The sequence below is a fragment of the Canis aureus genome, chromosome 29 (assembly GCF_053574225.1).
Source record: "Canis aureus isolate CA01 chromosome 29, VMU_Caureus_v.1.0, whole genome shotgun sequence".
Taxonomy (NCBI): Eukaryota; Metazoa; Chordata; class Mammalia; order Carnivora; family Canidae; genus Canis; species Canis aureus.
In genome coordinates this window covers 40743448-40754671 of record NC_135639.1, presented here as the reverse complement: position 1 = coordinate 40754671, position 11224 = coordinate 40743448, and the positions used below count along the sequence as shown (strand labels likewise).

Sequence of the window (11224 nt, the reverse complement as noted above, 5' to 3'; positions counted from 1 at the left end):
ATGTAAATCAAGAATTTACAATGAATGTAAATCAAGAGAGGCTTTGTCCGGTGCCTCACTGAAGCTCACATGCTTAGTTATGCCTGTACCTTCTCAATCACCAAAGAGAAATGAGCTTAGCCTAAAGGACCTGTTCTTGGGTTTAACACTTCTCAAGGAAGGCATTCTTCTATCATTTGTGCCTGCAGAACTCAGTTTAAGACCTGGTCTTGGAAAATCATTATGCTGTTTGAAGTAGGTTGAATGGCTTAAGTTTGACTGAATAATAGCTTCTGATTCTTCTTTATCTTCTCAATGAGCTTCTCTTGAGTGTGATGTCAATACAACCAATGTGGCATGGTAAATTCTACCCTCCAGTTATTTTGAAAACTAAAAGAAGTATCTGATCATTTGTAGTCTTATGATGCCCTATCATTCTCCAAGTCTCCTCCTGTCACCATCAGCATCTACCACAACTCCTGCAGGCTCCAGGTGTCTTGCAGAATTATTTCTTACTTGCACCAATATTCTCATCCTCCATCTCCAAGAAGTACAATCTGCTGGTTGGATTCCCTTTCTTTTTCTGGAGTTTATCATAATCCTCACAGGGAACGTGAAAATTCAAGGAAATTGCTTTCTCTTCAGGTTTAAAAAAAAAGTCCCACTGCTATGTAAACAGTCTTCCTTCTCTTGATTTCAAGTTGGTATAAGAAATACATTGTAATAATGAAATGGGAAAGTGTTATAAAGCAGAATTTATGGCATGTTTTTACATTTGTTAAGAAAAAAATGAAGACCAAAGAAATATATTTTGGTAAACACAGAAAAAGATGAGATGTTATTCTCACATGGCTTATTGCTTAGTTGTTTAGGGTATTTAGGATATTAATGATTTTAATTTCATTCTGTATTCTTTATACTTTTTTGCATCATGTGTAAAATTAATATGATTTATTTTAAACATCAGAAAAATATTATCAACTTTTTTGCTTATTTTCCTAAGTGTAGATCTAAGCTCTCTGAAGAGAGTATGATCGAGACTACCAAAATGCATTCAATCCTAATAATAGGATTAAGGCTGGCACATGGCTGAACTGCACTTTCCAGGCTTCCTTGCTTTAGGTATGGCCATGCTATCACAATGGAATGTGAGACAAAGTGATGCGTGCTACTCACAGGCTGGGCTTTTGTGAGCAAAGATGTGTTTTGTCCATTTGCTTTCCTGGTTTGCTGATAGGATGCAGATGACAGCAAGACTTTAAAGGATAAAGTAGCTTGTGGTCCTTAATCACCATCTGAGGGAGAATTACCTTCCCACTTGAGTAAGTATTGTAGGAAATAACCTTAACAAAGCTTTGTTTCTCCAGAGTCCAGCTCTAATCTGGCACAGAATAGATGCTCAGTGTGTTTACTGATTGGAACTGAATGTAGACTTTCTTGGTATCTTTGTTCACAAAGCTATAAATAAAATATGATCCTTAATTTATCTTAATTTTATTATGAAGAGTTAATAAAATGCTATTTCCTGTAAAATGTGAGAAGCTTGCAACAGTGTGTTTCCATTTACTCCCTCATCTTCCCTGGGATTGTTGTCATAAATTCCAAAGTACAATGTTGCTTTTTTGTTTGTTTGTTTTAAACAGTTCTAGTCTTCAAAAAAAAATAAAACAAGAAACAGTAACTAGTTTGATTATATTTGCCATTACAGTGCTCTTCCCTTCTTTCTGTAGATTCACATTTCCATCTGGTATCTTTTCCTTTCAGTTTCAAAATTTAGAATTTCTTGTAGTACAAGTCTTCACGTGATGAATGATTTCAGCTGTCATTAATCTGAAAACAATTCTCATTTTCAAGGATTTCATTGACTAAAGAGTTATACATTAACACTTTATGTTTCTTTCTTTTAACATGCTAGAGAGATTTTTCCATTGTCTTAGGACTTCCATTTTTTTCTGAAAAAACATCTGCTAAAGTTGTGTTTTTGTTCCCCTGTATATAATATTGCCTTTCTCTGTTTTCAAGATAACATTTGTTTTTCAACATTAGGAGTTTGATGACCTAAGTGTGTTTTTCTTTTGGTTTTGTTGTGCTTGGGGCTTACTAAGCTTATTGTCTCTGCAATTTGCTACTTTTGAACAAACTTTGGAAATTTGAAACATTTTTTTAACTCTCTTCTTTCCTTCTGAGACTTCAATTACACATATATTATGCCATTTAATATTGTCCCAAAGGCAACTGAGTGCATGTTTATTTTTCTTCTATCTTTTCTTCTCAGTCTTTCAGACTGAAAAATTTCTGTTGATTGGTCTTCAGTTTCATTATTATTTTTTCTTTTGTAGTCATCATTCTGCTGTTGGCCATCAGTAAAATTTTCATTTCAAATATACTTTCTGGTTCTAAATTTACATTTTTTATCCTTCTCTTATCTAATTTCATTATTTAACACATACAATGTTATATTAGTTTCGGGTATACAATATAGTGATTCAACACTTCCATACATCTCCCAGTGCTCATCACAACAAGTGCACTCCTTAATTCCCATTACCTATTCGGTCCAGTGCCCCACCCCTCTCCCCTCTGGTAACTATTGGTTTGTTCTCTATAGTGAAGTCTGTTTCTTGGTTTGCCTCTCTCTCTCCCTTTCTTTTTTCTTTGCTTGTTTGTTTTGTTTCTTAAATTCCACATATGAGTGAAATCATATGGTGAGTTTCTCTGACTGCTTATTTCACTTAGCATTATACTCTCTAGTGCCATCCATGTCATTGCAAATGGCAAGATTTCATTCTTTGTTATGGCTGAGTAACATTCCATTGTGTACATATACCACATCTTCCTTATCTATTCATCTATTGATGAACACTTGGGCTGCTTCCAAAATTTGGTTATTGAAAATAATGTTGCTATAAACATAAGGGTGCATGTATCCCCTTTACATTAGTGTTTTTTGTATTTTGGGGGTAAATACTTAGTAGCATGATTACTGGATCCAGGGTCTGTTTTTAACTTTTTGAGGAACCTCCATACTGTTTTCCACAGTGGCTATACCAGTTTGCATTCCCACCTACAGTGCAAGAGGTTTCCCCTTTTTCCACATCTTCACCAACATCTGTTGTTTCTTGTGTTTTTGACTATTCTGACAGGTGTGAGGTGAGATCTCATTGGAGTTTTGTTATGCATTTCCCTGATGATGAAAGATGTTGAGCATCTTTTCATGTGTCTGTTAGCTATCAGGATATCTTCTTTGGAGAAATGTCTGTTTATTTCTTCTGCCCATTTTTAAATTGGATTATTTATTAGGGCATCTGGTGGGCTCAGTAGTTGAGCATCTGCCTTTGGTTCAGGTCATAATCCTGGAGTCTTAGGATTGAGTCCCACATTGGACTCCCTGCAGGGAGCCTGCCTTCCCCTGGCCCATGTCTCTGCCTCTCTCTGTGTCTTTCATGAATAAATAAATAAAATCTTTCAAAAAAATAAATAAATTGGATTGTTTTGTTTTGGGGTGTTGATTTGTATAAGTTCTTAATCTATTTTGAGTAGTAACTCTTTATTGGATATGACATTTGCAAATATCTCCTTTTTTATTTTTTTCCTTATTTTTTTAAAAGTTTTATTTAATTATTCATGAGAGACACAGATTGGGAAAGAGACAGAGGCATAGGCAGAGGGAGAAGCAGACTCCATGCAGGGAGCCTGATGCAGGACTTGATCCCGGGACCCCAGGATCATGCCCTGGGCCGAAGGCAGGCGCCAAACTGCTGAGCCACCCAGGGATCCCCTACAAATATCTCCTTACATTCAGTAGGCTGCCTTCTAGCTTTGTTGATTATTTCTTTGCTGTGTAGAACCTTTTAATTTTTAAGCAGTCCCAATAGTTTATTTATTTCCCTTGCCTCAAGAGACATATCTAGAAAAATGTTGCTATGGCTGGTGTCAGAGACTTTACTGCTTGTGCTCTCTTTGAGGATTTTTATGATTTTAGGTCTCACATTAGGTCTTTAATCTACGTTGAATTTAATTTTGTGTATGGTGTAAGAAAGTGGTTCAGTTTCATTCTTTTACATGTAGCTGGCCAGATTTCCCCAGCACCACTTGTGGAAGAGACTGTCTTTTTCCCATTGGATATTCTACATTCCAATCCTCTTATATATTCCATTTACTTGCTGAAATTTCCTACCTTGCAGTTATTATGACTATCCTTTCTTTTAAGTCCTTGAAGATATTCCTAATAGTTGCTTTAAAGTCCTTGGGTGATACTTCCAACATGAGGTTCATCTTGGGATCTGTTTCTATTGACAGTTATCTTTCTTGTTATAGGTCACCTTTTTCTTTTTCTCCAGATTTCCACTAATTTTAGTTGTATACTGGAGAGTGTAGATGTTACATTGAAGGGATGCTGTGTTATGTTTTCTTTCATGAAGGGATGATGAGTTTTGTTGTGGTTGGCAGTTTAACTACTGGCATCTCCTTTGTTTTCTGCCAGGTTTGCTTTTATTATTTGTTAGGGCTTTTCTTTTTTCTTTTCGTTTATATGTATATATTTTTATTAGAGTTCAATTTGCCAACACCCAGTGCTCATCCTGTCAAGTCCCCTCTTCAGTGCCTGTCACCCAATCACCCCATCCCCCTGCCCACCTCCCCTTCCACTACCCCCTGTTCCTTTCCTAGAGTTAGGAGCTTTTCTATTTCCATTTTGAACTTATTCCTAGTTCATGGGTGCTATTCTAGGGTGCAATTCTTAATCCTCTGTGTGGGCTTTCTGGAGTGTAAGATGAATTCTCAACATGCTTGGTGAGGTCTTTCCAATCTGAATGGGTTGTAACTCTAGGCTTCCTCACACTGCCCAGCGTCTGTTACTTCCATTCAGTTCTCAGCCGTGGGACAGGTGCTCTAGGTCTGTCGGAGTCTTACCCTGTGCATGCACAGGTAACCCCTGGCCAAGGACAGACAGGATGAGTTCCTACAAAACACATTCTTCCCAGGACTCTGCCCTGAACATTCCAGCCCATTCCATCTTACATATTTTTAGTTCCGGGAGGTTATTGCCCCTGGGCCTCCACTTGCCTGCACCTTGTCAGGAAGTAGTCATGAGAAGAAAGCCAGGGCACCACCCATTCATTGTGTTATTCTTATCTCAAGGACTGTAGTCTTCTGCTGCATGCTATTCATTGCAGGGGAACAGTTGTCTTATTTACTTAGAGTTACTTTCAGTGGGAGGATATGTTCTGTAACAGTTACATTGTCATAAATGGAAGCAGAAGTATAATTGCTATTTTTGGACATTAAAAAAAATCACAGAATCTCAGATTTCTCTTCAACAAAAATACATACCTACGTGAGCAGTTCATAGTTCTCTGGCTGCTTCAGTGTCTGAGTACAGGCAAGTTTCTGAATAATAACAGCCAGTACTTGTATAGCTCTTTCTAGTGTTTAAAAATCCACTTGCAAGTATTACTTGATTTGTTCCTTATGGCAAAATGATAGTTCTGGCCCACAAATAAGAAATGATGTAAAGATGTAACTTTCTTAGTACAGGAGTGAAAATATCAACTGAGATTTTCAACCCAGGAGCCCAGCCTCTAATTACCTATCCTCCTCAGTCAAGAAAAGCAGGTCTCCCTGGGAGAAGAGTCTTGTCCCAGCTGCCAAGAAAATTAACATTTCTTTTCCCACAGTGGTGCACACTATATGGTATCCTGGATCTTGGAAATAGTATAACCAGAGATTTTGTTTCTTTAAAAAAATTGGAACTCATTCCGGCCTGACAAGGTGATTCTTGTGCTGTTATATACACTCTTGCATGTCTTAGGGTGACCCTAGGTGCTCTCCTGTGCTTCCAGGCTTCCAGCTTCCAGGGTAGCTTCCTTTGTATCCATGGACAGTGGAAGAGAAATGAAAGCTTAAGTAAGAATGCTGGTACTTCTGCCTCCTACTGAGGAATGGGCCTGGGGTCAGGAGCATGTGGCCTAGCTCCTAAGCTGGAGAGTCTCCCATTTTGGCTGCTGTCTACTGGAAAGTTTGCCCTGGCAAGAGTTGAGTTTCATTACAACTGTGTTTTCATTTTTGTACCCATCTCAGAGCCTTTTTGCCTCCCATAATGAAGGATGTTTCTCCTCATTTATAGTTACTTATAAATGATCAGTTGATTGTGAACTAGGAACAGGTGATTAGCTAGCTTTTAAGGATCAGGCATTCACACTAACCACTGCTCTTGCTCGTGTGGCACAGGGAGATATTATGTTTGCATGGACATGCTGGCTGATGCTACATGGATGACATTATGGATAGGTATAGGAAATTATTCAGCCCAATATACCTGAAGGAAAGAGGATTATGATGTTGCTTCAGAGAACTTTATCTTATTATTTAATCATGACTTCAATGTTACCCACAGCTGGCCATCTAACCTTGGAGGACTCTCTTGGAATAACTTAGGTCTGAGGATGGAGGAGGAAGGAATCCAAGAGAAGCTCTCTTTGGGCCTGAGAGAGAGAGGAGGCTCGTGAACCCATGCAGTGTCCACGGATGGACTTTCAACACATCTCTAACTAAATTCACCTAAACACTGCTGTTATCTGTATTTTACCAGAGGCTCAGAGAAGATAGGTAGGACCTAGGAAAAAGCAGAAGTCCAACTGGATAGCACAGGGCTAAATTCTGTGTCCACTATTCACTAGCTTTTCCTCTTTGTCCTTGGCCCCAGCTAGCACTGCTTGACCACTGAGCATACTGCCCTAAGTGGCCTTTCTTCAGGGCCCAAGTCAATCACCAGAACTCAGGCAGTTCTGTTGATGTCTGGGTAAAGGGCAGAAGCAAGCTGACTCTCCACTTCTGCTTTCTCCAGGAAATGCGCAGAAACACAGCTCAAGTGATTCATAGTGAAACGTTGCTGGAGACTAACAATGCTGGCTGAGTCCTCTTCCCCCAGGCCTGAGGGGCAATGGCTGGGTATGGCGGCACCCATGCCACCTGACGTCTGCAGGCCCTGAACACCACATCACTGGGTATGTCACCTTGTTCTTGGCCAGGCCACACCAGGCCATAGGTGGGCATGGAGGTCCTGTCTGTCAGAGTGGGGCCTACTGGCCACCTCCTGGAAAGCTGAGCATGGGAGCACATGGGACCACCAGTGCCTGATCTGGGTTTGTGGATGTGGGAGAGGAAGTGAGCTGATGAGCAGGAAGTGTGTGCCTGGTGGGAGGTGTAGGTGTTCAAGGCCACTCGAATGCCTGGATCTGCTGAGGTGTCTGTCACCATCGGAGTTTGCCGAGTTGGGCTGGGCTCCAGCTCAATTCCTCATCTCCCTACCTCAGGTCAAGCCCTTTCTCACAGTTCTGCAAAGGAAGGTGACCTGCTTGCTACACCTGGGAGAGGCTAGACGTGAGCCTGTGTGGGCTAATACCCAGGGATGGAGGTGGAGGCCGACTGTGAGCCTCTTTTGCCCAGCCCCACACAGGCCTCTGAAAGGTGCTGAGCAGTGTGTGGACTGCTTCAGCCCGGTCACCAAGAGAGCTAGCTTTGTCCTGGTCTGGGGGTCCCTCCCTGGGGGTCTGAGAAGTAGATACCTCTGGGCCTCCTTTTCCTCATATGAATGACCACATCCCATGTTAGAAATGCCAACATTTTCTGAATAAGCAGGACCACATGGATCACAGAGAATTTGCTTTTCTCTCCTGAAATCCTACCTTAAAGAACACCAAATCAATCCTCAGTCCCAGCTTCTCTGAAGTGGTGAGGAGCTAGTCCAATGATTCGGGATTTTAGGTATTACTCTTTTCAAGGACATTTCGTTGTTGACCTGATTTTCTGCAAAATCGTCCATTTAATTCTTCAAGAAATACATACGGAGAGCCACTTCCTGCCAGGCATCAGGGCCAGTGAAGAGGGCCAGTGGTACCTGGTGCAGTAGGCTGAAGTGGGGTGAAGAACAGGGGGTTAGGAGTAGGGGCTCGGGAGTCTGGGAATGTGTTCGCCTTCTGGGTGAAGAGCTGAAGGAAGGGAGAGTCTGAGCCCCGTGGTTTGTGAGAAGCATTCTCGAGGAGGGAATGGAGAATGTCAAGGCAAAGCGCATGAGGGCTGGTGGAGGCCGAGGGTAGGGGGGCAGAGAGCAGTAAGGGGCAGGCCGGGTGTCCCCGCCAGAGAAGGATGCCACGCCATCAACTGAGAGAGGGCTATCCTGTTCAGTGTGAGGGCCTGGGCTGTACTCCCCCAGACTTAGGGAGTAGGTAGAAAAGAAAATTCAGAAACAGTGTATAAGGTATAAGAAATATCACCTAAGAGTTTTTTTTTCAAATCATCAGCATCTTTGAGGTCCTTCATAGGCTTGGCCTCTCCCTCTCTTGTCAGAGAACATGGCTGTCCAGAATTTGGGACTTATTGTTCCGTGGCTTTTCTTCTAGTTTTACCTCATATCTTTAGATCTCTACCTCATATTTTATCTTTACCTCATGTCATATCTAGATTCGAGTTATTAAGTTTTGCATGTTCTTGGACTTTGTAAATAAGAATTAAATATTCTTTAAAGATTTGCTTCATTTGCTCCAAATGATGTTTCTGGAATTCCTTCATACTGTTTGTTGCACATACCTCTCATTCATCCATGTTTACTGCTTGCTGTATAGTATTCTGTGATATATGAATATATCTCAATATAGTTCCCCAAGTTAATACTGATGGGCACTTGGGATTTTTTTGGGGGGTGTTTGTTTTTCTATTATAAACTGTTAGGTGCTCCGGTGCTTGTAAGTACTGCTAGGACTCCCTTTGTGCATGTATCCCGAGGTATGTGTGCAAGAAGTCCCTAAGGTATAAACCTGGACAGTGGAATTGATAGATCAGAGAGTTCACAAATCTTCACCCTTACTGGATGATATCTAATTGCTTTCTCAACCAATTGCAAAATGTTGCCCAGCCATCAGCAATACGTATAAATTTCTGTTGCTCCACGTCTTTCACCATCATTGGACAGTCCTGGGGTTTTAAATTTTTCCAATCTAGTGAAAGTGAAAATCTACCTAGGTTTTTAATTTGCATTTCCTGAATGACTAAGGTTGGGCATTTCTTTATATGCTTATTGGCCATTCTGGATTTCTTTTCTTATTCAAATATTTTGTCCATTTCTCGTTGGGGTCGTCTTTTTTTACCCTGCTAATTTTCTATAATTTAATACATATTTGGATATTAATCCTTTGTCATATATGTATCTTATACTTTTCTCTTGTTTGTTCCTGGTCTCCTTACATTATTTGCAAATTCTGTTAATGATCAAAGTTCTTAATCTCAAATGAGCTCCATTTAACTTTATGTTCTTTTAGGATATATGTGTGTTATCTAAGAAATTCTCCTCCATTATGAAGTCATAAAATTATTCTTTTACATTATTATTTTCTTTTGCAATTTTGCCTTTCACATTTAAGTATTTTGGTGCATCTAAAAATGATTTCTCTCTGTGGTGTGAGATAAAGGGTAACATTTCATTTAATTTTGTTTTTCCATATGGATCGCCAAGAATCTTAAGTCTATTAATTAAAAAGGCCATTCTTCAGCCACTGATCTACACCAGCTCTGTTTAAGACAAGTTGTCATGTTTCTGGGCTCTTTATTCTGTTCATTTGTTTATCCCTTTGCCAGTACTCTATTATATGATTAATTCTAGGCTTATAACAAATTTTGATCTCTGAAAAGAGTCTCTATTTTTTTTCTTCTTCCATTCTATCTCGACATTCTTGGTACACTCTTCTTTCGTATGGATTTTAGGAACAGTTTTATTAGATTCTACAAAAAAGCTATATTCAAGTTTGATTGAAAATACAATTTGGAGAGATATAATAATATGTTTATGAAAATGACTCCTCTAATTCATGAACATGGTTTGTATCCTCATTTATTTAGATGTTGTTTAAAATATTTACACAAAATTTTATAATTTTCTTTATAAAATAGTTAACATTTTGTCTAGAGTCATTCCTAAGTGGTGTTTATTTTTACATCTTTTTAATTGTCACTGAAAATACCTGTTTTTGACTTGCTGATATATGCCTGCATTTTTTTATTAAAGATTTTATTTATTTACTCATGAGAGACACATAGAGAGAGGCAGGGACACAGGCAGAGGGAGAAGCAGGGTCCCTGCAGGAAGCCCTGATGTGGGACTGGATCCCAGGACTCCAGGATCACACCCTGGGCATGAAAGCAAATGCCCAACCAGTGTGCCACCCAGGCCTCCCTATGTTGCATTTTAAAGAAGAATAATTTCAGCGGTTCTATGGGTAGCAAAGGAAGAAGCAAGACTATCAGTTAAAAGGCTGTTGTACTAATTTAGGTATTAGTGGTTCACCCCAAAGTGATAGCAGAGATAATGAGAAGTGCTTAGGGTGGTTAGATTCTAGGTACTTTCTGAGTGTGAGATTTGATGATGTTTTATGTGTCATGTGTGGGAGATGAAAATTGAAGATGACTCCAGAGCAACAGGGAGAATAGAACTGTCATACTTTGAGCTAGGTCAAGGGCAGAAGGAATATATTGCAAAGTGGTGGTTACTCCAGAATATAGGTTTGAACAGAGAAAGATGGAGATGTATATCAGACAACAAGTGTAGAAATGAAGTCTCTGTACCTCCTGTCCCCACGTGACCTTCATAGTAGAAAAGTAAGGCAGCTTGGTCACCTGGGGGTTTGGGGGTAGATATCTTGTGTGGGAGGGAAAGAAAGAAGATGAGCCACTCAAAGTTCCTGAGCCACACTCTAGAGCTTTTTAAAATGCATTTATTTACATTTATTTATGTATTTACAAGTGGGGATTTGCATTTGTTATTTCCATTTGTTATGCAAACCATCAAAATTCACGTGTGCTTTGCACCTGAAATGATGTTTCCAAGCAACACTCCTAAGCCCTTGGCTGATGGCCCCATTTGAAGCGTCTGCACACCTCTTAGAAGCTTAAGTCTCAAAGTCTAGACCTTTGTTATCCAACAGAGAAGCCTTGAACCACACCTGAAATGTGGCCAGTGTAAATTGAGAGGTGCTATACGTGTAAAAATGCGCATCAGGTATCAAAGATGTTACAAACAACAAGAAAAAGAAATATGAAATATCTAATTAATACCTAAAAATATTGATTGTGTATTGAAATGATAATATTTTGGATATACTGGGTTAAATAAAACAGACTTTAAAAATATATTTGAATAAATGGCTTGATTAATTTCGGCTCTTTATATTTACTTTTCAAATGTGGCTACCAAAAC

At 39.6% G+C, this 11224-nt stretch overlaps 1 protein-coding gene across 7 annotated transcripts in view; it reads left to right on the top strand.

Annotated features, from left to right (window-relative positions):
- Nucleotides 1-6778: 6778 nt before the first annotated feature.
- WDFY4 (WDFY family member 4) overlaps nucleotides 6779-11224 on the top strand; it is a 285914-nt gene continuing 281468 nt past the window's right edge. For 2 of the 7 annotated variants that reach the window (XR_013368304.1, XR_013368303.1), the window contains exon 1: nucleotides 6782-6983. The gene's annotated coding sequence lies outside the window, so the exon portion shown is untranslated. Of the gene's footprint in view, nucleotides 6984-11224 lie in introns of all 7 variants that reach the window. The other 5 variants (XM_077878620.1, XM_077878618.1, XM_077878622.1 and 2 more) reach the window with 4 other exon arrangements.